General features: G+C 50.2%; 1 protein-coding gene across 2 annotated transcripts in view; it reads right to left on the bottom strand.

The window, feature by feature from the left end:
• The window catches only part of SIPA1L3 (signal induced proliferation associated 1 like 3), a 110,993-nt gene that overhangs the window by 62,301 nt on the left and 24,630 nt on the right, over window positions 1-24,062 (bottom strand). The window contains exon 1 of one of the 2 annotated variants that reach the window (XM_082230943.1): window positions 18,630-18,758. The exons of the other annotated variant lie outside the window; for it this stretch is intronic. The gene's annotated coding sequence lies outside the window, so the exon portion shown is untranslated. Of the gene's footprint in view, window positions 1-18,629; window positions 18,759-24,062 lie in introns of those variants that run through there. 2 annotated transcript variants of the gene reach the window in all.

Raw genomic sequence — 24,062 nt, forward strand, 5'->3', positions numbered from 1 at the left:
TTTCCTCCAGCTTTTAAAGCATTGCATTCCTCCCAATACTGGAATGGTTTGGAACAGGAAAATCATTTTTGGTAGAATGTTCATTTTGACTACAGTCATACCTCGGGTTACAGATGCTTCAGGTTGCGTTTTTTTGGGTTGCGGGCCACCGAAACCTGGAAGTACCGGAACGGTTTACTTCCGGGTTTCAGCGGTTGTGCATGCGCAGAAGCACTAAAAACATGTTCCGCTTCCTGTCGAGTCTGTCGGGTGTTGAGTCCCGAGCACCCACGCAACACTTTGGGTGCAGTTCACGGTGGGAAAGCAGTATCTAAGGAAACGCAATCCATCATAGTTAGAGGGTAGTGCTAATGACACCAAGGTTGCAGGTTAAATCCCATATTCCTGCATTTCAGGGGGTTGGACTAGATGACCCATGAGGTCCCTTCCAACGATTTTAAGATTGTATGTTGTGCCACAGATGCCCATCAGGGGAACCTCCGGTGCAAGCAGCCACTCAAGACACCCACACCCACGCCGGGGCTCGCCCTACGAAGCCTTCGCAGGACCCTCTTCTGGGGACAAGGGAAACGGCTTGCTAGGCGGCCAGCGGCACCCTGGGAAACAGCTTTAACCGAAGCGACCCTGGCGGGAGGGAGAGAGGGAGGCGGGCAGCCGAGATAATTCAAGGCGACAACCTTCATGCAGAATCATCCCCGGCTGCTGATCCGTTTGCGGCCGCCCCACAAAGAAAATTGCAGTGTCTGATTTCATTTGGGGGAATTGCGGGAGTTGTCAACCCCAAAGCCTCCTCAGGCACGGCAGGAAAGCACATCTGCTCTCCCCCCCCCCACAAAAAAAATACAGCAACGGGAGGATTCCTCAGCCTGCCTCTGCCGGGAGGGAGCAAGCAGCCCAGCTCCAGGCCTCGCTCTGTGGCCTGCATGCCTCATTTTGCACCTGGTCACCTGCCACCTGAGACCAGGTGAAGATGCTCAGCTCCCAGGTTGTCCCCTGACGTCTCCACCATCTGGAGGTGCATCCTGGGAATCCTTGGACCTGGACTGTCTTCTCACACTCAGACCACATCCTGTGGAATTCTATCTGTTGGATTTTATCTGAATTTCAGGGACCAAAAGTCGTATTGAAAAATACAACTTTCAAGCGTCTGTCCCAAAAATGGCAACTAGGTGCTCCATTTTGGCGAAGGTAACCCTGGTATGACAAGGCTGTATATTGTCTCCCTGCTTATTTAACTTATATGCAGAATTCATCATGCGAAAGGCTGGGCTGGATGAATCCCTAGCCAGAATTAAGATTGCCGGAAGAATTATCAACAACCTCAGATATGCAGATGACACAACCTTGATGGCAGAAAGTGAGGAGGAATTAAAGAACCTTTTAATGAGGGTGAAAGAGGAGAGCGCAAAATATGGTCTGAAGCTCAACATCAAAAAAACGAAGTTCATGGCCACTGGGCCCATCACCTCCTGGCAAATAGAAGGGGAAGAAATGGAGGCAGTGAGAGATTTTACTTTCTTGGGCTCCATGATCACTGCAGATGGTGACAGCAGTCACAAAATTAAAACACGCCTGCTTCTTGGGAGAAAAGCAATGACAAACCTAGACAGCATCTTAAAAAGCAGAGACATCACCTTGCCAACAAAGGCCTGTATAGTTAAAGCTATGGTTTTCCCAGTAGTGATATATGGAAGTGAGAGCTGAACCATAAAAAAGGCTGATTGCCAAAGAATTGATGCTTTTGAATTCTGGTGCTGGAGGAGACTCTTGAGAGTCCCATGGACTGCAAGAAGATCAAACCTCTCCATTCTGAAGGAAACCAGCCCTGAGTGCTCACTGGAAGGACAGATCCTGAAGCTGAGGCTCCAAGACTTTGGCCACTTCATGAGAAGAGAAGACTCCCTGGAAAAGACCCTGATGTTGGGAAAGATGGAGGGCACAAGGAGAAGGGGACGACAGAGGACAAGATAGTTGGACAGTGTTCTCGAAGCTACCAGGATGAGTTTGACCAAACTGTGGGAGGCAGTGGAAGACAGGAGTGCCTGGCGTGCTCTGGTCCAGGGGGTCATGAAGAGTCGGACACGACTAAACGACTAAACAACAACAACCCCGGTTCGGTGGACAGTAACCATTTGGTGTCGTACATCCAAGCTTCTAGCACTGCTTTCCCCCATCCCTGAAATCCATCTGCCTTAGACAGCTTCTGCTGCATGCTGAAGACATGCCTCCAGACCCCTCTGACCACAGACAGCGAAGGCTTTTCCTTTTTTAGGGTTAGTTGATTATGTGCTGCTTCTGCCCAGAAGCACTTTACCTGCTTTTACAGTTGCATGCAAATGGTTCTGCTTCTTTAATTTGCTTATAATTACACAGCCACAATGCCGTCACCCGCGCTGGGACCTTCCAGAGAAGGGCGGGTAAGAAACCCTGCAAATAATAAACCATTCAGCAAGAGTCATGCCGGGACGAAATGGTTGTTGTGGAGACCTTCTTAGCTTTGCATAGCAATGCCGCAGGCCACGCCTCTCGCATTCCAGATTTTGGGCCAGGGCTTGCATTTCCCCCTACAGTTATGTGCACCCAAATGTGCATGGGGTGGAGGTGGGGAGAAGAGACATGAGATGACAAAGCGTTGTGCCCCCACGACAAATCTGCCAGTCTTCTCAAGGTGCCACAACAAGACGGTCTGATGATCTCAAAAAGTTACCTGCTTCACAGGCCCAGGCCTAACTCCTTTGGCCGGCCAGTCGCTGGGAACTCAGCCAGCTTTGGGGAAATTCAATCACAGTCGCTTCTGGTCTCTGACATGCGTTAAGGAGTGGAAGAGCGCATGTCGGCACACCAACAAGGTGGCATCAGCAATTCAAATGCTGGCAACCACCACGTAGCTTAGGGCTGACTCATAGTACTGCCCGAGCTCTGCTTAAAAACCTCCACCAAAGGCACCCTTTGCTAGCCAAGCCACCTGTGCTAGTTGCCCTCCTCAGATTAAAGGCACACCGCAAGAAACATGGGGCTCTTGGGATCACCTTTCTCTTTTAGCATGGCTTTGGAGAGCGCACACAACAAGGTCCATTTGAAGCACACCCCAGGAGGAAATAACAATAACAATAACAATAATTTATTATTTCCCCAGGGGTTTCTCCAGCCACTCTGGGTGGCTTCCAACAAAATATTAAGAATACAGTGGTACCTCAGATTAAGTACTTAATTCATTCTGGAGGTCCGTACTTAACCTGAAACTGTTCTTAACCTGAAGCACCACTTTAGCTAATGGGGCCTCCTGCTGCTGCCGCGCGGTTTCTGTTCCCATCCTGAAGCAAAGTTCTTAACCCGAGGTAATATTTCTGGGTTAGCGGAGTCTGTAACCTGAAGCGTATGTAACTCAAGGTACCACTGTACAATAAAACATCAGACATTGAAAACTTCCCTAAACAGGGCTGCCTGCCTTAACCCCCCCAAACCTGGAGACCTGCCCAAGAAAAAAACAGGGTGGTGGGCTAATCCAAAGGCCTTGGGCAAGGAGAAGAGGGAAGAGGGGGTTGCAAAGCTGGCCATGGAGGACTCGGGCAAGGATGGATCGCCTACGGAAAATGCTCGCCAGGGTTGATTTCTCTGGCAGAACGAAAGGAGGGAGGGAGCATCCATTTAAGCAATTCTTCAAACAATGACCCTTGCAGCGGAAGGCAGAGAACAGGTGCCCCCCCCCCAGCCACGGAGTCAGATGGCCAAGAAGCAGCAGCAGCAGCAGCAGCAGCAGCAGCAGCAATGCCTGGAACCAGAACACGGAAATATGCAAGCTTTCTCCACAGGCAATTAAAACAGGCTGAATTAATCAGGAAAGTGTAGGAAATGGCTCTGTCTTTCAGAGAGGGACTCACAGGCAGGCCAGGCCTCAGAGGGGAAGGGGGTGGGACTCAAGGAATGGACAAATATACAATGGCCTCTCCAAGTCAAAAGTTCACAGCCCAGAAGCCAAAGGCCCTGAACTGGGTGAGCATTTGGGCTTCATTAGCCCAAAGGCAGCGGCTGCCCCCTTGCAAGCCGGACACAGCCAGACAACCTGGGGACTTGAAGGTATACAGTGGTACCTCAGGTTATAGACGCTTCAGGTTACAGATGCTTCAGGTTACAGACTCCACTAACCCAGAAACAGTACCTCGGGTTAAGAACTTTGCTTCAGGATGAGAACAGAAATTGTGCCGCAGCAGCGGGAGGCCCCATTAGCTAAAGTGGTGCTTCAGGTTAAGAACAGTTTCAGGTTAAGAACGGACCTCCGGAACAAATTAAGTTCTTAACCCGAGGTACCACTGTATCTGGAATTTTCTGATCTGATCGTGATCTGTGCAGGAGGCACGTGCGCAACCTGCAGCAGCACGTCTGCACATGCGCAGGTTGCGATTTGGCACTTCTGCGCATGTGCAAAGCGTGATTTAGCGTTTCTGTGCATGTGCGAGCCCCAAAACCTGGAAGTAACGCGTTCCGGTACTTCCAGGTTCGGCGCAGTGCGCAATCCGAAAACGCGCAACCTGAAGCGTCTGTAACCCGAGGTATGGCTGTACAGGCATGCATTGCTATACGTCGGACGTGCTGTTCTTTGACAAGCACTATGAGACAAGGGCTTTCAAAGGCTTCCCCTGCAGCAAGGAGAGTTTCCTGGATTTCTTAAAGAAATCAGCGAAATGGCAGGTCTTCTGGCTTGCTGGAACAGTTTGCAAAACAACAACAACAGCCCAATTCCACAGCCACTGCAGTTTCCTTGCCCCTCACTATGTTGAGATGAAGATGATTTATTACTTGCCCTTCACGCAAGGGTCCCCAGACGGGGTCGCAAAGATTTAAAACAAAACATTAATTGCTTTTTTTTAAAAAAAAACTTTGCAATTGCAAAAAAACCCAAAAAAACCCTCACAGTAACACCTAATAAGAAGCGACAAAAGCTCATACCATTGCTTATATTAGATTTAGATTTCCAATCTTTCTGTGTTAGAAGCCTTCGAGTTTGTTTTCTTAAAGGGGATTACTTTCCCCCGCCACCCACACAAGTATGCTGCATTTAGGCTCACAAATGCAACTTGCTTGCAAACCTGCATTTTATTCCTCATTGCAGGGGGTCAGGCTAGATGGCCCCTGGGGTCCCTTCCGACACTTGTGAGTCGACCTTCTAGGTAAGAAGCAACAAATAAAGCAGCGATGGCCACCGACCTGTCTGGCTATAAAAGATGATGAGAAGATGGCTGACAATGTCTACTAGCTAAGAAGGCTGAGCCGCAGCCTCCAGGTTCTGAATCCCAGTTGCGGGAAACCAGAGGAAGGGAGATTGTTGTTCTCGCACTCGGACCCTGCTTGCAGATTTCCCATAATGGGCATCTGGTCTGCCACTGTGAGAACAGGATGTTGGACTCGATGGGCCCGTGGCTGGACCAAGCAGGCTCTTATTTTGCTCTTAATAAATCCTCTTGACCTCTTATGGACCTTTTTCACGAAAGGGGAAATGAACTTGGTAAATCCGGATTTGAAAATTGAAAAAAAAAGTATTAGCTTATAGAATGTTGTTGTTTAGTCGTGTCCGACTCTTCGTGACCCCCTGGACCAGAGCACGCCAGGCACTCCTGTCTTCCACTGCCTCCCGCAGTTTGGTCAGATTCATGCTGGTAGCTTCGAGAACACTGTCCCACCATCTCGTCCTCTGTCGTCCCCTTCTCCTTGTGCTCTCCATCTTTCCCAACATTAGGGTCTATTCCAGGGAGTCTTCTCTTCTCATGAGGTGGCCAAAGTATTGGAGCCTCAGCTTCAGGATCTGTCCTTCCAGTGAGCACTCAGGGCTGATTTCCTTCAGAATGGAGAGGTTGGATCTTCTTGCAGTCCATGAGACTCTCAAGAGTCTCCTCCAGCACCATAACGCAAAAGCATCAATTCTTCAGTGATCAGCCTTCTTTATGGTCCAGCTCTCACTTCCATACATCACTACTGGGCTTATAAAATAGCTGGGTGTTAATGAGTGAATAGTATATTTAGCTAACAGAGAACCGGAAGTCTTCTTATCTCCCCCCCCCCCCGTTTTCTTTTCATCCTCTCTCTTTTCCTTTCCCCCCCTCCCTTTCCCTTCTGTTCCTTTTCAGATTAGATTTTAAAAACATTGTATTATTATTATTCTGGTGCATTAGAAAAAGCTTTGCATTGGGTGTGGACTTTTGCATATCCTTGGGCAGGTATCAATGAAAACAGGTATGAAAAATAAAATGAAAATAAATTCTCCTCCCTCCAAAGGGTGCAGGGCCACAGCAAATCTACTCTGGCCACCATATTCCTTGGCAGACATGCCTTTCCAAACAGTTTCTTTGCTTGTCCCTGTTCTGCCCACCATCGGGACCCTGGCACCCATCTGATTCTAGGAGCCACCCCTGTCCCAGGAGACTGTTAGCCAGAACTATGTTGGGGGTTTGGAGCCGGAAATCCAAACCGTAATTTCCTTTGCAGCATTTTAAAGCCACAGCCAAAGGAGGACTGCATCTGTCATTGTGCGTAGCAGATGAACTCCGGGAAATGGAAGTCTCCCCTGTGGGCAAGAAGGCAGATGGGGGACAGTTTGGGTCTTAAGTGGCTGGCAATTAAACAGTTAAATACTCACACACACACCCCAACCCTTGGGAAGGAGCAATTAACCATTTTCCTGCAGGCTGCTTGAGATCAAAATTGTCCTCCATCTGCTTTCTTGCCCACAGGAGAGATTCCCTTGGGTGAGGAATCGGAGGGTGTGCCTGGTGGAAAGGGTTAAGCATGCTCTCCCAAATGCTGCCCCGCTGAGAAACTTCACATACACATTCCTTGCAACTAGTTGTGTGCAGATAAATGATCACCAGACTACACTGGAGGGTTGTTGTACTCTGTTCTCCCTCTCTCTGCCACTGCCTTCTTCCAGCCTGTAAACATGGAATACAGTGGTGCCCCGCAAGACGAATGCCTCGCAAGACGAAAAACTCGCTAGACGAAAGGGTTTTGCGGTTTTTGAGCTGCTTCGCAAGACGAATTTCCCTATGGGCTTGCTTTGCAAGACAAAAACGTCTTGCAAGTTTCCTTTTTCTTAACACTGTTAATACAGTTGCGACTTGACTTCGAAGAGCAACTCATAGAACGCGGTGTGGTAGCCTTTTTTGAGGTTTTTGAAGACTTTGGTGATTTTTGAAGCTTTTCCAAAACTTTTCCAACACCATGCTTCGCAAGACGAAAAATTCGCTAGACGAAAAAACTCGCGGTATGAATTAATTTCGTCTTGCGAGGCACCACTGTATATTTTCATTTCCAACGGCAGGTCACTCTTAAAAAAACAACAGCTTTATTTTTAAAAATTAAATAGCCCATTGAATGTAAAATGACCCAAAGCATGAATTTAGAATCATATAGTTGGAAGGGACCTTGACTGCCATCTAGTCGAACCTTGTGCCATACAGGAATACGCACTGGCCAAGGCAACATGGCCAAAACACTGAGGTCCAGCTCAGAGGGCTTTCTGGCAGTTCCCTCATTGTGAGAAGTGCGGTGAAATGAGAGCCATCTTCCAGTATCTGAAGAGCCGCCCCATAGAAGATGGAGCAAGCTTGAGACCCAAACAAGCAGATTCAAATTGCAAGGAAGAAGGACCAGGTGTGCAGCCAGGGAGTCATTTTGGACTCACAGCTGTCCATGGAGGCGCAGGTCAATTCTGTGTCCCAGGCAGCTGTCTACCAGCTCCACCTGGTACGCAGGATGAGACCCTACCTGCCCGCGGACTGTCTCGCCAGAGTGGTCCATGCTCTAGTTATCTCCTGCTTGGACTACTGCAATGCGCTCTACCTGGGGCTACCTTTGAAGGTGACCCGGAAACTACAACTAATCCAGAATGCAGCAGCCAGACTGGTGACTGGGAGCGGCCGCCGGGACCACATAATACCAGTCCTGAGAGATCTGCATTGGCTCCCAGTTTGTTTCTGAGCACAATTCAAAGTGTTAGTGTTGACCTTTAAAGCCCTAAACGACCTCGGTCCTGTATACTTGAAGGAGCGTCTCCACCCCCATCGTTCTGCCCAGACACTGAGGTCCAGCGCCGAGGGCCTTCTGGCGGTTCCCTCCCTGCGAGAAGCAAAGCTAGAGGGAACCAGGCAGAGGGCCTTCTCGGTGGTGGCGCCCGCCCTGCGGAATGCCCTCCCGCCAGATGTCAAAGAGATAAACAACTACCTGACATTTAGAAGACATCTGAAGGCAGCCCTGTTCAGGGAAGTTTTAAATGTGTGACATTTTAATGTATTTTTAATCTCTGTTGGAAGCCGCCCAGAGTGGCTGGGGAAACCCAGGCAGATGGGTGGGGTACAAATAATAAATTTAGTAGTAGTAGTAGTAGTAGTAGTAGTAGTAGTAGTAGTAGTAGTATTCCCCCCCTTTTTTCTTCCTAATGTAACCCTAGCGTCTCAACAAATGAAACTGACCTAAGGAAAATGTAACTTGGAAAAAAGAGACATTGCGCAGACCTTTGTAAACCAAGAAAACTTTAATAAAATACTTTTAAAAGAAGAAACGACTCTGCACCCGGGGCTTGCAAGCCAGGGCCACTCCTGACCTCAGCCACGGAAAAGGAACCGGCCGAACCACTAACGCACCTCTGCTGCCCTGCAACCACGGAAGTCCTCTGTTACCATAGAAACCTGGAGCGCCCCAGCCAGACGGTTCAAAGTCCCGGCCTCCGAGGCTCTGATCCGATCGATTCCTCTTGCAACCTGCCTGTAACCGAGCAGTGATTTATGGCCGGGCTCTGGAGGGCTGTGCAGGTCAGAGCTCAGCCGTGGTTCGTGCCACGAGAACGCCGCCCCTGCGGTGGCCAAACCCCTTGAGGCTTCTTTTCCACCTGCCTTCCAGGTCGCTTAACTCCCACCCATAGCTGTCAGCTTTTCCCTTTTCTTGTGAGGAATCCTATTCGGAATAAGGGAATTTCCCTTAAAAAGAGGGATCGTTGACAGCTGTGCTGCCACAGTCAGCTTTATAAATGACGCAACCTGGTAACTCCTGGCAAAAGGCAACCAATTGCTCAGTAGGTGGAGCACAGAATTGTAGGGCTGGAAGGGTCACCCTGAGACCAGAGCAGGGGTCAGCAAACTTTTTCAGCAGGGAGCCGGTCCTCTGCCCCTCAGACCTTGTGGGGGGCCGGACTATATTTTTTGGGGGGAAATGAACGAATTCCTATGCCCCACAAATAACTCAGAGATGCATTTTAAATAAAAGCACACATTCTACTCATGTAAAAACACCAGGAAGTCCCCACAAATAACCCAGAGATGCCTTTTTAAAAAAGAAATATGTAAAATAACTAAGCAAGTATTAGAAACCACCCCAGAATTGGGCCTACTAAACATCTCCCAAGACAACAATGCCCATTTACACCACAATGAACTCATAACCCACCTACTTTCAGCAGCCAGAAACACCATAACTAGACACTGGAGAGACCTGTCAGGAGTAAGCATGGACCAATGGTACCAAATAGTATGGGAAACAGCCCTACTAGAAAAATTAACCAATACAGTGGTGCCCCGCAAGACGAATGCCTCGCAAGACGAAAAACTCGCTAGACGAAAGGGTTTTGCGGTTTTTGAGCTGCTTCGCAAGACGAATTTCCCAATGGACTTGCTTTTTTTCAAGTTTGTTTCCTTTTTCTTAACACCGTTAATACAGTTGCGACTTGACTTCGAGGAGCAACTCATAGAACGCGGTGTGGTAGCCTTTTTTGAGGTTTTTGGTGATTTTTGAAGCTTTTCCAAAACTTTTCCGACACCATGCTTCGCAAGACGAAAAATTCGCTAGACGAAAAAATTCGTGGCACGAATTAATTTCGTCTTGCGAGGCACCACTGTAAACTGAAACTGACACGGGGACAAATAGAAGAAGACGCCTTCACCCTGGTACGGCTCCCCTTTATCACATACACAGCCTAACAAGACAATGACAAGAATCCATCAACAGCATACAAATCAATATGGCTAACCTGATCCAAAACACCCACCCTCCCACCCCACTCACACATGAAAACAAAGACCACCACAGCCAACCACAAATGAACAACCACACCCCAGGCCAACCCCAACCTCTCTCACCACCAAAGGAACACAAGCGAACAGCACAGAACCTGCACAAGCAACGCTGACACCAAACCCTACATATAGGAAGTAAAATAGAAACATCGCCACCCGACCCCACCCCCACCCATCTTCCCCCCCTCTCCCCCTTTTCTTCGAATGTCTCAATAAATGAAACTGATTTGTAAAAATGTACATGGAAAAAATCTGAGAGACATTACACATACCGTATTTTTTGTACCATAACACTCACTTTTTTCCCCCTAGAAAGTAAGGGGAAATGTCTGTGCGTGTTATGGAGGAAATGCCTACGGGTGGCATGCCTACGGATTTTCCTCCTCTAAAAACTAAGTGCTTGTTATGGTTGGGTGCGTGTTATAGAGCAAAAAATACGGTACTTCTGTAAATCAAGAAAATCTTTAATAGAAATACAAAAAAAGAGACACATTCTACTCATGTAAGAACACACCGGTTCCCAGACCGTCCGCGGGCCGGATTTAGAAGGCGATTGGGCCGGATCCAGCTCCCGGGCCTTAGGTTGCCTACAAATGGATCAGAAGGGGGTAGGCGCCTGCCTTGCGCACAGCAGCCACAGGTGCTCCTCCGTGCTGGCAGAGGGGCAGAGGGAGGGGGTCAAGAGCCTTACAGGCCAGGAAGAGCGGTGGGAGTCACTCCCTGCAGCAGCAGGAGCTGAGCGCCGGCTGAGCTCCCTCAGCCAAGCCAACCTCCTTTGCAGGATGCATCCCCTGCGGCGGCAGCAGCAGCAGCAGCTTAGGGGAGAGCAGACAGAGAAACCCGTCTGCAGACAGCCCAAATCCCCTCTTCCTCCAAGTCAATCCCCAAGCCAGACTCCTTAAGCAGAAGCCCCCCAACCCTTCAAAAAAAAAAATAGCCATTTTTTGCAAAGCACACAAGCCGAACAGGCTCTCCCGACTGCTGGGGGTGTGGGCGTCATTCTCATGCCCAGAAACATCTGCCCTGGCCCACCCATGCTCTCACAGTTGAGGTGGCCCAGTAAAGGAGGACCTTGATGATATTATTATTATTATTATTATTATTATTATTATTATTATTATTATTATTATTATAGCTTTGGAAGAAGCAGTCTGGGCCACAGATGACTCCTTGAGGTTTTTCAAGGAGCAGGTCGACACTAGCCTGTCTCAGGGCACAGGACCGGGTCTCCAGTGTTAAAAACACAGATATATAAGCTAGTCGCCAAATGGCACCTTAAATCTAGTTTGCGGTGGCCACAGCGGAATGCCTGTTCGCCAGGGGGCTGGACTGGATGACCCTCGGGGTCCCTTCCAGTGTTACAATCCTATGATGTCAGCTGCTTGGCTGCAGCCTGCTCTTACAGCAATTCCCTTGTGCCAGTGTTCAAGAAGAAAAAACACACACCCTGGAAATGGAGTTAACTGTGGAATAAGGCAGAGGTTTTCAAAGTGTGGTTGCCAACATGGCTCCCAGAAATCTCCACGTAGTCACAGCTGGACCATAATGTGCCTGGGGGAATTTCAAACACTGATGGGCTTGAGATCCCACAGGTCCCTTCCAAATGCTTGCACCCAGAATTCCTCAGGGTTTCTCCCCAAGGGCCAATGTAGTCCTGACACTGCGAGAGGAGTGTGTGCAAGACGCCAGCCCTTTGGAGCAGCCCTGCTGGCGAAAACCTTGCTTGGGAGCCTGGTAAAAAGCAGCGGCTGAATGGGGCACATGGCAGGCCCTCCTGCCTTTGGAAGGGGAATAATAATAATAATAATAATAATAATAATAATAATAATAATAATTTATTACCACTGTGGTGTAGTGGTTAAGAGCGGTAGTCTCGTAATCTGGGGAACTGGGTTCGCGTCTCCGCTCCTCCACATGCAGCTGCTGGGTGACCTTGGGCCAGTCACACTTCTCTGAAGTCTCTCAGCCCCACTCACCTCACAGAGTGTTTGTTGTGGGGGAGGAAGGGAAAGGAGAATGTTAGCCGCTTTGAGACTCCTTACAGGAAGTGAAAGGCAGGATATCAAATCCAAACTCTTCTTCAGAATATTAAAATACAATCATCTATTAAAGTTAAACATTAAAAGCTTTCCTAAAGAGGGATGCCTTCAGATATCTTCTAAAAATCTGGTAGTTGTTCTTCTCTTTGACATCTGGTGGGAGGGCGTTCCACAGGGTGGGTGCCACTACCGAGAAGGCCCTCTACCTGGTTCCCTGTAACTTGGCTTCTCGCAGTGAGGGAACTGCCAGAAGGCCCTCGGCGCTGGACCTCAGTGTCCGGGTAGAAACACTCCTTCAGGTATACTGGACCGAGGCCGTTTAGGGCTTTGAAGGTCAGCACCAACACTTTGAATTGTACTCAGAAATGTACTGGGAGCCAGTGTTGGTCTTTCAAGATGGGTGTTATGTGGTCTCAGCGGCCGCTCCCAGTCACCAGTCTAGCTGCCGCATTCTGGATTACAGTGGTACCTCGGATTACATACGCTTCAGGTTACACACTCAGCTAACCCAGAAATAGTGCTTAAAGTTAAGAACTTTGCTTCAGGATAAGAACAGAAATTGTGCTCCGGCGGTGCGGCGGCAGCAGGAGGCCCCATTAGCTAAAGTGGTGTTTCAGGTTAAGAACAGTTTCAGGTTAAGAACAGACCCCTGGAACGAATTAAGTACTTAACCCGAGGTACCACTGTAGTTGTAGTTTCCGGGTCACCTTCAAAGGTAACCCCACATAGAGCGCATTGCAGTAGTCAGGTGGGGTCTCATCCTGCGTACCAGATGGAGCTGGTAGACAGCTGCCCTGGACACAGAATGGACCTGCGCCTCCATGGACAGCTGTGAGTCCAGAATGACTTCCATGCTGCTCACCTGGTCCTTCAGGGGCACAGTTACCCCATTCAGGACCAGGGAGTCCTCCACACCTGCCCGCCTCCTGTCCCCCCAAAGCAGTACTTCTGTCTTGTCAGACCAAATCTTGGAGACCAGGTGCTCTGTTTCAGGCTCCAGCTGTGTCTACAAGGGCAAGCCCCGTGGTCCCTGAGGAAAGCGTTCCTGGGTTGTGGAGCTTGGCTGCCACAGAGAGAACAGCTTGTTTGCTTTGTGACTCAGTGAGCAAGGGAGGAGGAGAGCAGGCCTGGCGAGCGAAGGCACACAGCCCTTTGCCAAAGCATCACTGTACGCTTGCTAAGCCGCAAAGCCACAGTTGCACACCTACAGAGCCAGGAAGCTCTGCCCGCCTTGACTCTGGCCGAAAAAGCCTTTCTGTGCTGTTAGCTTCTTTGCTCTGCCTGTTCCTCAGCAGGGTGTGAGAAAATGCAACCTTCACAAAGGCCATTCCTCTCTCCAGGAGGACAGAAGAAGCAAGGCTCATCATGGGATCCTCTCGACCAACGCCCCCCAGAAACAAACCCTATGCTGGGATACCCCTGCTGCGTCCAACAGGGATGTCCATCCACCAAAAGGCAAAGGTAAAGGACCCCTGACAGTTAAATCCAGTCGTGAACGACGCTGGAGTTGCGGTGCTCGTCTCGCTTTACTAGCCAAGGGAGCCAGCGTTTGTCTGCAGACAGTTTTTCCGGGTCATGTGGCCAGCAGGACTAAGCCGCTTCTGGAGAAACCAGAGCAGCGCACGAAAACACCGTTCACCTTCCCGCCAGAGTGGTACTTATTTATCTACTTGAACGTGACATGCTTTCAAACTGCTAGGTTGACAGGAGCAGGGACAAAGCAACGGGAGCTCATCCCGTCACGGGGATTCGAACCACCAACCTTCCGATTGGCAAGCCCAAGAGGCTCAGTGGTTTAGACCACAGCGCCACCCGTGTCCCCCCCCTCAATCCACCGAGGCACCCCCTAAAAAGGCAATGGCACTTGTCACAAGTAGACATTGAGAGGGGGCGAGAGAGGAGCTTGTCCAGAAAATGCCAAGAACGCAGCCTCCATTTGCACAAGTGCGAGTTGGACACAGACCAAAGCCGCCTCCTGGAGCCGGCCCGGGATTGCAAAGCAGAGAGAGCACAACAAAGAGCCTGCTCTGCAAAGCAAAGTCTTGGAGGCATCTGACCCCGACGCCGGCAACGCCAGGCAGAAAAGATGTTTACACCAGAATAATCACACTGTGCAGATCCCATTGAACCAGTCAATCAAAAAGGGTGACAGATGGCCCGGCCGAGTCGTAGCATGAATTAGGTACCGCACGAATATAGGTGAGAGCTCTTGTGTGGGCTGAAGAGGACGGCAGACCCCATAAATGGGCCCAGAATAGCAGTGGCAGCTCATGGTCAGTGCTCTGCCTCCCTCAGCAAATTAATAAGGCAAGAAGAACAGCCAGATAGGCAGCTCTGGGCATCCTCTCGCCAGTGTTTGAAATTCACCAGGCGCTAAGCGCATTTTGCAACTGCCCTGGGTCCAATTGCAACCCCGTGGAGATCTCTGGCACATGGTTCACCCCCCCTCCTCTGTTAATCCCTACAACGACCCTGTGAGGGAGGTTAAGAGGCTGCGACTGTGAGCTTCATGAGAGAGTCGGGATTCGAACCCTGATCTCCCAGGTCCAACACTCTAACCATCACACCACAATGGCTTCCTAAGGCACTTCTGCTATGGGGCAGCTCAGGAAATTACGGTAAGTAAGTGAATAAATATGGAGAAAGGCAAACGTCGCTTAGAGAATGATCTGAAATATTTTCCTTGAAGCTTGAATCTGGTTTACTCTGGGTTGTTTTATTTGATGTGTTAATGTATTGCAAACCGCTTTGAGGTTTCCCCCCCTTTAAAATATGAATTGGCATAGAAATGAAAAGAATACTATTACTACTAATAAATCTCATGGCAAAAAAAGGCACTTAGACATTCTGTTGTGGCGACCGTAACCTAGGTTTAAGGTGCCATTTGATGATTAGCTGATATATCTGAGTTTCTAGCACTGCCTCTCACTCTCTTCTTCTCTTCCCCTGAGGAGAGTTTGCCTTCAAACAGAGCATGCATTTTTGGTTAGGCTGTGGGACTCTCTGGGGCGCAGGCTCCGAACAACAGCCCCAGGCTGAAAGATGCAAGCTGTTTCAGAGCAGCAGCTCCTGCGCAAGCTTAATCGAAACGAACAGAAGCTCCTCTGATGCAGGCAAGCCAGAGAAAAAGGCACCCTCGTTTTCATCAGAGCCCAGACTGGAAAGGCAGATGCGCCCGGGTTCGAATCACCCAGTCCCAGGGTGCTTCCAACACCACGACGTTCTCCTGGCAAAACGAACTCTGCGGCTAATTGCTTTCCCAGGGCTTGTAGGAGGAAACAGGCACTTGATTCATTCACAAGCATCTTAGAAATCCATGTGAAATCCATTCCATGCATTCCCCCTAGATACGCAGCGCCGCATCCGAAATGTTCCAACATGATCAGAATACCAGCTTTTCTAGACTCGTCGGCCAGGGGGGGAAAAACTGGCAAGCCGAGAGGAAAGAGCTCGCCCCCGTCAAATCCTCTCGCACTGAACTACCGCACAGAAATTGACGCAGGCAAAACAACATGTGGGAAAGGGGGCTTCAGAGGGACCGCCTCAGGGGACCAGGCTAAACCCAGACCCTGCAATCGCCACCTGAGCTCCTTCTTTGTATGAGAGTTCCTTACATATATTTAGGTGCCAGGCAGAAACATTCCTCTTCAGCCAGGTATTTCGGCTTCTAAGCAATCTATGGCCTTTTAAAGCAGGGGTTTCTTCTTCTTTTTTCTCCCCCCCCCCCAGAAAGAAAACATTTAATGAATGTACAGTCATCCCTCAGGTTGAAGTAGCTTCGGGATTAGTATTTTTGGGTTGCGCTCCGCGGCAACCCGGAAGTAATGGAGCGTGTTACTTCCGGGTTTCGCCACTCGTGCATGTGTAGATGCTCAAAATGACATCTCGCGCATGCGCAGAAGCGGCAAATCGCGCCCCGCACAGGTTACGTTCGCTTCAGGATGTGAACGGGGCTCCAGAAGGGATCCTGTTCGCATCCAGAGGTACCACCGTATGGGTTGGGGGGTTTTGTTGCTATTGTTTTGCTTTGGTTCTGTAAAGGCGCATCGAGTTGTCTGCAGCGAGAGAAGGAATCTAGTAAATTTAATAAATAAAGCAAACCCGGGCCAAACTGGGTTCAGAACAAGGATAAGGGGGGCAAGGCATGGGTTCCACAGGGGACAGGAAATCACACCATCCCCTGAGGTAAGCAGTGCTAGAAACTCAGATATAGAAGCTAGGTGCCAAATGCCACCTTAAACCTAGGTTGTGGTCTATTCACCAGGGGGTTGGACTAGATGACCTGGGGTCTTTTCCAACACTACGATTCTACAGTCTCAGCTACACTGCTTGAATCTAGCTTGCTCTTACAACAATTCACTTATCCCAGATGGAGAAACACACACAGCAGAAAGGGAAATGGAATTAACTATGGACTAAGGCAGAGATTTTTAAGCTGGCACCCAGAAATCTGGGTCGCAATTCGGCATGTGCCCATAGCAAAATGTACCTGGCGCCTGGGCAACTTCAAACCCTGGAGGTGAGCTATTGGTAACTAGCTTCTGCAAGCCAAAGCCCACCTGAAGAACACGGACGCCCAAGGCGGGCACGGATAGTGGCCGAGACAGCAGCACGCAGAGCCACAAATCCCCCTGGACACAAACCTGCCTCTCCCTTGTGGAAACCTCCTTGCCTCCTTAGAACGCCCAAACCCAACATGTGGTTTCTTGCAACAAGCAGAAAAGCAGGCTACACAAAGTGATCGCTCTCAAGCACTCAAGGACCATTCTCCTATTAAGAAGGTCAGCAAGAAGTTGAAAGTGTTTGCACTTGCAAAGAGAGACACAAGTACAAACCCCCGCCCTGAATTCCTGGCTTTCCCCTTCACACTTGGCCTCCGAACTGCTTATCTGGAGACCCTGTTCCTTGTGAGCGACATCATCAGCTTTCTCATCCTCCTCTCTGGGCTCCTTCCAAACCCGTCTTCCCCGCACGATTCTTGCAAGGAGAAGGAAGCTCACGGTATGTCATCCCCATTACTCATGTCTTGCCGCTGTGACATTTCCTCCAGGAAATGAGACACGGTTGGAAGGCAGGAGAAGGGAAAAAAGGGAGACGGGGCAGATGGCCAGTGTGGTCAAGTCACAGGCATCAGTTTGCGCCGGGGACAAAGCACCCTTGGTTGGGGAGGGTGGCTGGCTTCCTCCTGAACCCAAGTCTCTCCCAGGCCCTATTTCCAACGCTCTAGCCACTACACCACATGCTGGAGAGCTGCTCCATGAACCCTGGGAAAGCTGGGATTCCAGTGCCAAAAGAATTGCTTGGGGAGAAATATATACAGTGGTACCTAGGGTTAAAAACTTAATTTGTTCCGGAGGTCCGTTCTTAACCTGAAACTGTTCTAAACCTGAGGTACCGCTTTAGCTAATGGGGCCTCCTTTCTGTTCTCATCCTGAAGCAAAGTTCTTAACACAAGGGTTTTCTGGGTTAGTGGAGCCTGTAACCTGAAGCGTCTAACTCGAGGTACCACTGTATATATTTCTGATCCTGAAATGTCAGTATAAAGTGGTGCCTTGGGTTAAGAACTTAATTCGTTCTGGAGGTCCGTTCTTAACCTGAGGTACCACTTTAGCTAACGGGGCCTCCCACTGCCGCCGCGCCACCACTGCATGATTTCTGTTCTCATCCTGAAGCAAAGTATTTAACCCGAGGTACTATTTCTGGGTTAGCGGAGTCTGTAACCTGAAGCGTCTGTAACCCGAAGTACCACTGTAATAAGTATTAGGAAACTTGAGCCTCTCCGTCTGCTCCTCCGCCGAAGGGGCACCCACAGATTCCCTCTGGGATCCCCCCAGTCTGCACGATGCGGCTTCCTTCCCACGGGCGAACTCCCGGGGCCACCGCATCGCTACTGGGCTCCAGGGACAGCGTCTCCATGCTCAGGAAGCACAAATCCCCACTCCAAGCAGAGCTCATGGAAACTGGCTGGTGGGAGGGGGGGCGGCTCTCCTTGGCTTGGCAGCCACTGGAAGCCAAAGGAAATTCCACGGAGCCAGAACATAACACTCTGGGGCTGGGCAGCTATGGGAGAGGAGAGAGAGCGAGGGAGGGGAAAGGGCAGCGGCAAAAGGAAGGAGCAAAAGCTTTTTCGAGGAGGGGAGAGAAGACACAGCTGGCTTTTGAGGCAGCTGTTGAAGGTAGCAGATTAACTTCCCTGGCCAAGGAGTGGATTGAAATAAGCGAAGGATTAAAGGAAAGGAAAGAAGAAGGGCCAGAGAGCTCAGGAGGAAAGGCTCAACAGCCGCAAACCAGGAAGGCATGCAAAACTGGCCCCACAGCCTGCAGAAGGGGAACAAGGCTGCCTTGGCGGGGTATGAATAAAGATATATCAATAGTAACCACCAGCAGAACAGGGGCACTAAGCCGATAGCCCCTTCAAGGACTGCTGCTGCCTCCCCTAAGCTGCCAGGAATTTGCACCTGCGATGACCGGCCTCGTTTCAGTCCGTTTCCCTACCCGATCCTTTACAAAATGTCAAAGATTGATTCGGCACCTGCAAGGCTTCTTCTCCCTGGAAGGAGGTGGAGGAGAGCGTGGTTGTTGCAGGGGCCGCAGAGGTCATGGCGACTGGCCTTGCCAGGTGCCCAGAAAGGGGCTTTGTCCTGCTGCTGCTGCCTCCTGGCCGGCCTCACCAGCGAGAGACAGTCCCAATGCCCAGGAAAGGCTCGGCTCTGCGATTCCCACGCTGCCAGCCAGGAGCTGGGCTGCGGTTGGGGAGAGGCAGACAAAAGGCCAGCGCTGGCTGGCTGCTGACCAGTGGCGGTGCCAGGCCTCTGAGCGCTCCCAAGTGGGAGGCCGGTCAAGCCCAGAGGGCGGCTGACGCAGCACCAGAAAGGAGCAGCCCACAGGGAGGAAGCAGCTCAGGAACCCACAGCAAGGCCCAAGGTCTTGCCAAAGCAGACAGAGCTCGCACCTCCAGCTTCACCCTCTGCACATCTGCCTGCGCTGGGATCCTGCAGGCCCTACGCCACCAGCCCCTTCCAGCCTCCCGCAACTTCAGTACTGGCTGGGCCAAGATCCGCCCCACAACTCAGTCTCTGGCCCACAGCAGCCCCCACGAAAGGTGGGTTTGCACCAACACACAGAACGTGCTGAAATAAACAAATTAAGGTCTTATGTATATAATAAAGGTTCATAAATATACCAGGCAAACGCGTACATAGATATATAGGCCACATGCCTGAAGCTGCACAGGGGAGCAACCATGGAGCCATTTTGACTCCCAGGCTGACCAGGTGTTTTTTCTGCAAGGTCAAATGGAAAAGCCTCCCCATTGTCTTTTCCTTCACAAATCCTGTCTTAAGGGTATGTCTGTGTATGAATAGGGTGAGCCTGTGAGCTGGCTCAGGAATTATGTATTTATCATTACAAAAGACTGGCCAGGCTCCCCAGGGTATCCAATCAAGTGACCATTAACAGGTGACCTGCCAGACAGGAGGTAAACAACACACTCCGATTTCTGCTGTAGACCGCCCTTTCTGTATGATGTTTCTGGGGGTGGTCTTTGACTCCAAGGTGGGCAATTTAAAATGTCTATATAAGGGCCTTGGTTCTGGGTCCCCCTCCTTTTCCTGTGTGTGAAGGGGGCACCCTGTTGCAACAGTTCAATAAAGATCAGGCTTACAAGCTGCTTTGCTTCTCAATATTCTCTGGTTGGCCTCTGTTTTTGTCCTCCGACTGATGGAGAACCTACAAAGGACTCTATAAGGGCTCTTGTGGGAAAAAGGGCAGGTTTTCGTTTATTACAGTGCCTTGCAGGGTGAAGGAATCACACCAAGGGAGACACTCAGACCCTCAAAAGCGGCATAGAAATGGGATGGAAAATAATTTGAGGATCCTGAGGAGGCAGCTGTTCCCTTGACTGTGCCTGGAAAGCAGGCAGGGCCCAGGGTGTGTGTGTGTGTGTGTGTGTCTCTCTGCCTCACCACATTCCACCTTCGGCTGCCAAGACAAAGTCCCTGGCACGTGCGACGCCGTGTCCCCGTGCCTAGGTGGCTCAGGTGCCACTTTGCCCTTGAAGTCCCTGAACGCAGCCCCTTCCTGCAGCCAGCAAGGGGCAAGTATGCCCTGTCAATGGCAGCATCGTTGCATGCGGACTTTTTAGGTCCATTAGTGTTTCTACGTGTTTGGTTTCATTTGCTTTCATTTCTGTTCCGAGGCAAAATGAAGAAGAAGAAAAAGAAGAGTTTGGATTTGATATCCCGCCTTTCACTCCCCTTCAGGAGTCTCAAAGCGGCTAACATTCTCCTTTCCCTTCCTCCCCCACAACAAACACTCTGTGAGGTGAGTGGGGCTGAGAGACTTCAGAGAAGTGTGACTGGCCCAAGGTCACCCAGCAGCTGCATGTGGAGGAGCAGAGGAATGACTCACTCCAACGGGTATTGACAGGCTGGAAGGTGGGCAGAAGAGGGCGGCCAGGATGGAGGAGGACCTGGAAGCCAAGCCTGATGAGGAGCAGACGGAGGAAGGACATGATGGCCATCTTCAAATATCTCAAGGGCTGTCCCCTGGAAGATGGAGAAAGCTTGCTTTCTGCTGCTCCAAAGGGGAGGACCCGATCCGAGGGATTCACATGGCAAAAAAGGCGATTCCGACTCAACATTAGGAAGAACTGGGAGCTACGCAAGGTGGCACCTTCCATCCAGTGCTAGAAACTGAGATATGAAAGCTAGGAGCTAAACAGCACCCAAAACCTAGGTTATAGGTGTCACCGCAAGGGAGTGTCTAGGCACACTTTTTTAAATAGCAAGAAAACAAAGCTGAAGACGAATGAACTGTAGCTAAAATCTTACGTTCATTTTTCACATGGTCTAGTCGTCATCTGAAGACTGCAAAAAACAAAGCCATCTTTCCTTTCACACCCCCCCCCCCAATATTATTACGAGGGTCCCTTCTCCAGTCTTCAGAGAGTGGCTGGAAGTCGATAGGCAGAAAAAGGTCATTTTTACAGTGGTACCTCTGGATGCGAACAGGATCCGTTCTGGAGCCCTGTTCGCATCCTGAGTAGAACGTAAGACACGACTGCGCGTGTGCGGGTCGTGTTTCGCCGCTTCCGCACATGATGTCATTTTGAGTGTCTGTGCATGCGCGAGCAGCGAAACCCGGAAGTAACGTGTCCCATTACTTCTGGGTCGCTGTGGAGCGTAACCTCAAAACGCTCAACCTGAAGCACATTTAACCCAAGGTACGACTGTAATCTGAAATCTTAGGCTCAGTACTGTACCCAGAGCTCAGAAACTGCTCGCGCAAATGAAATTCCCCGTCGCAAAATGCGCCTGGAACAATGGGAGTTTCGAATGGCTGCTTCCTTCGCCGGTGCTTCCCAGCTCCTCCCAGGAGTTGTGCCAGTATTTTTGTCTGCCTGAGATTTTCTGCATTCAGAGGCTTATCCCCTTGCCGGACTTTCGCCCCCTACTTCCGCGGCCCCCACCCTGGGCCCGCAAGCCAGGCCCCGGCCTCCTCGGAAAAGCCTTCCTCTGCTCCAAGACCACCTCCTACCAGTAGCTGCCTGGCTGTCGGCTGGAAGCGGCAGCAAAGGGAGGCAATTTAACAAATCTATGACTGGAGGGGAAGAGGCGGCGAGGGGAGCAGTTAATGAAGAGCGGTGGGAAACTGCAGGCAGGGCGGCCTGCCAGAAACATCCCCGACGCAAACTGGAGCAGGCATCAAAGATTTATGGGGGCATTAATTTTTTATTACGAGGGAACGAGCGGCTCTTCGTGTACATGCGGCACACAAACCGGGAGTGGGGGGTGTTCCAGGATTTGAAAAGGCAAAGAATTACGCCGCTGCATCAAAAGGGGGGGGGAGAGAGATTTGCTGGAGATAGAAAAATCCCGCAGCCACCTCACAGGCAAAGCTTAATGTCTGCAAAAGGCAGCAAGGGAGGAAGGATAGGAGGAAGGAAGGAGAGGAGGAAGAAGAAGAAACAGGGAGGGAGAGGAAGAAGGAAGAGGGCCAGATTCCCAAAGACAATTCCATCATTGGCTGGAAGCTTCCATTCATTGCATTGCCCCCTTACGATACGATATGATAATCTTTATTGTCATTGTCCCATACAGAACAACAAAATGGGGGGGGGGGGATCTACATAAGACATTCAAAACCAACAAGCCTGCTATCCCAGCTATCCCAACCTAGTTAGCCCCCTAAAAACTCTGATACCCCATTTTAAAAATACAATATACTCCCATAGAGACTCCTTACAGTGCGTTTAAAACCCAAATCGCATTTGGATAGAAACTGTTTCTCAGGCGGCTAGTCCTGGTCTTTATAACCCTGGACCTTCTTCCAGAAGGCAGAAGCTGAAAGAGATCATTTCCGGGTTGCGCACTATCCTGCGCTATCTCTGCAGCTTTCTTATGGCACCTGGAAGGGTAGATTTGATCCAAGGTGGGAAGAGTGCACCCAATTATTCTCTCCACAGTCTTTCAACCCTGGACAGCATTGTTTTTCCCCTGGCCGTGCAGCTCCCAAACCACACACAGAGACCATAAGTTAATAAACTATCCACAGTACAATGGTAAAATGCCATCAACAGGTCCTTTGAGAGATTGTTTTTCCGGAGGATTCTCAGAAAATATAACCTCTGCTGTGCTCTCTTCATCAGGTCTTTGCTGTTTTCTCCCCAGGTTGAGCTCCTTGCGGGAGAGGGCACCTTCTCAAAAAGCCATCTGCTTCTTTTCCGCTGGCCCAGCATGGAGCACGGGAGGGAGATGATCCTGCAAACAGGCTGCAGGGCATTTTACCTCGGCTCTTGTAAACGCCAGGGCATGGCTGAATTTCCCAGCGCTGGGGAGTCTTGCCATCTATGGACAACCTTGTAGGGCTCTCAGCTGGCCTCCATCTCTGAGTCCCAGGTGGGGCTTTCAAGCGCAGCCACTGTTGGGTTAAGGGCCTCCCAGCAGCCCAGGCCATCCTGGCATGGCAGTTTGAGGATAATAAATAATAATAATAATAATAATAATTTATTTATATCCCGCCCTCCCCAGCCGAAGCCGGGCTCAGAGCAGCTAACAAAAATAAAAGTAACAAAGAATTCTAAAATCAGTTCAGAATCAAATTAATGGCAACCATTGGGCTAGAGTTCTATGAGGGTTACCAGAGGAGGGAGTCAGACTGTGCCTTGGCCAAAGGCCTGGTGGAACAGCTCTGTCTTGCAGGATACAAATGAACAGACCACAACAGGCACTTAAACCGACCGAGTGCCCTCCAGCTGTTGCTGGACTACAACTCCCATCAGCTGCAGTCAGCACAGGGTCAGGGATTATGTGAGCTGAAGTCCTACAGCAACTGGAAGACAGCAGTGTTCAAAACTGGCCAGGCCCCAGTTTGCATCTGCCAACCTAGCAGTTCGAAAGCACATCAAAGTGCAAGTAGATAAATAGGCACCACTCCGGCAGGAAGGTAAATGGCGTTTCCGTGCGCCGCTCTGGTTTGCCAGAAGCGGCTTAGTCCTGCTGGCCACATGACCCGGAAGCTGTACGCCGGCTCCCTCGGCCAATAAAGCAAGATGAGCGCCACTACCCCAGAGGCAGTCACGACTGGACCTAATGGTCAGGGGTCCCTTTACCTTTTTATTGGCCACTTGCAACCAAGTTAAGCTGCTTGGGCACCAGGGTGGAGCCTGACATTTCCCCCATGTGGGGATCCTTGAATCGGGACTGTTTTCACACACTCAGACCCCTTCCTGTAGAATGCTATGAGTTATATTTCATCCGCACAATCGGAAGGATTTGCTTCTTCTGCGCAGCCTGAGCAAGAGAAGTCACCATTAAGAAAAAGAGGTCGGGGTAGGCAAAATATGTATGTGGACTGTCCCCGAATCAAATGATTTTCCTCTTTCAGTTCTTAAAGCTCTTAACTTAGCTCAAGTTTATAATCTGAACTAGCCAGATGTTTAATGGAGAATCAATCACAGTCAGCC

This window comes from Podarcis vaucheri, assembly GCF_965113315.1.
Source record: "Podarcis vaucheri genome assembly, chromosome: 7".
Taxonomy (NCBI): Eukaryota; Metazoa; Chordata; class Lepidosauria; order Squamata; family Lacertidae; genus Podarcis; species Podarcis vaucheri.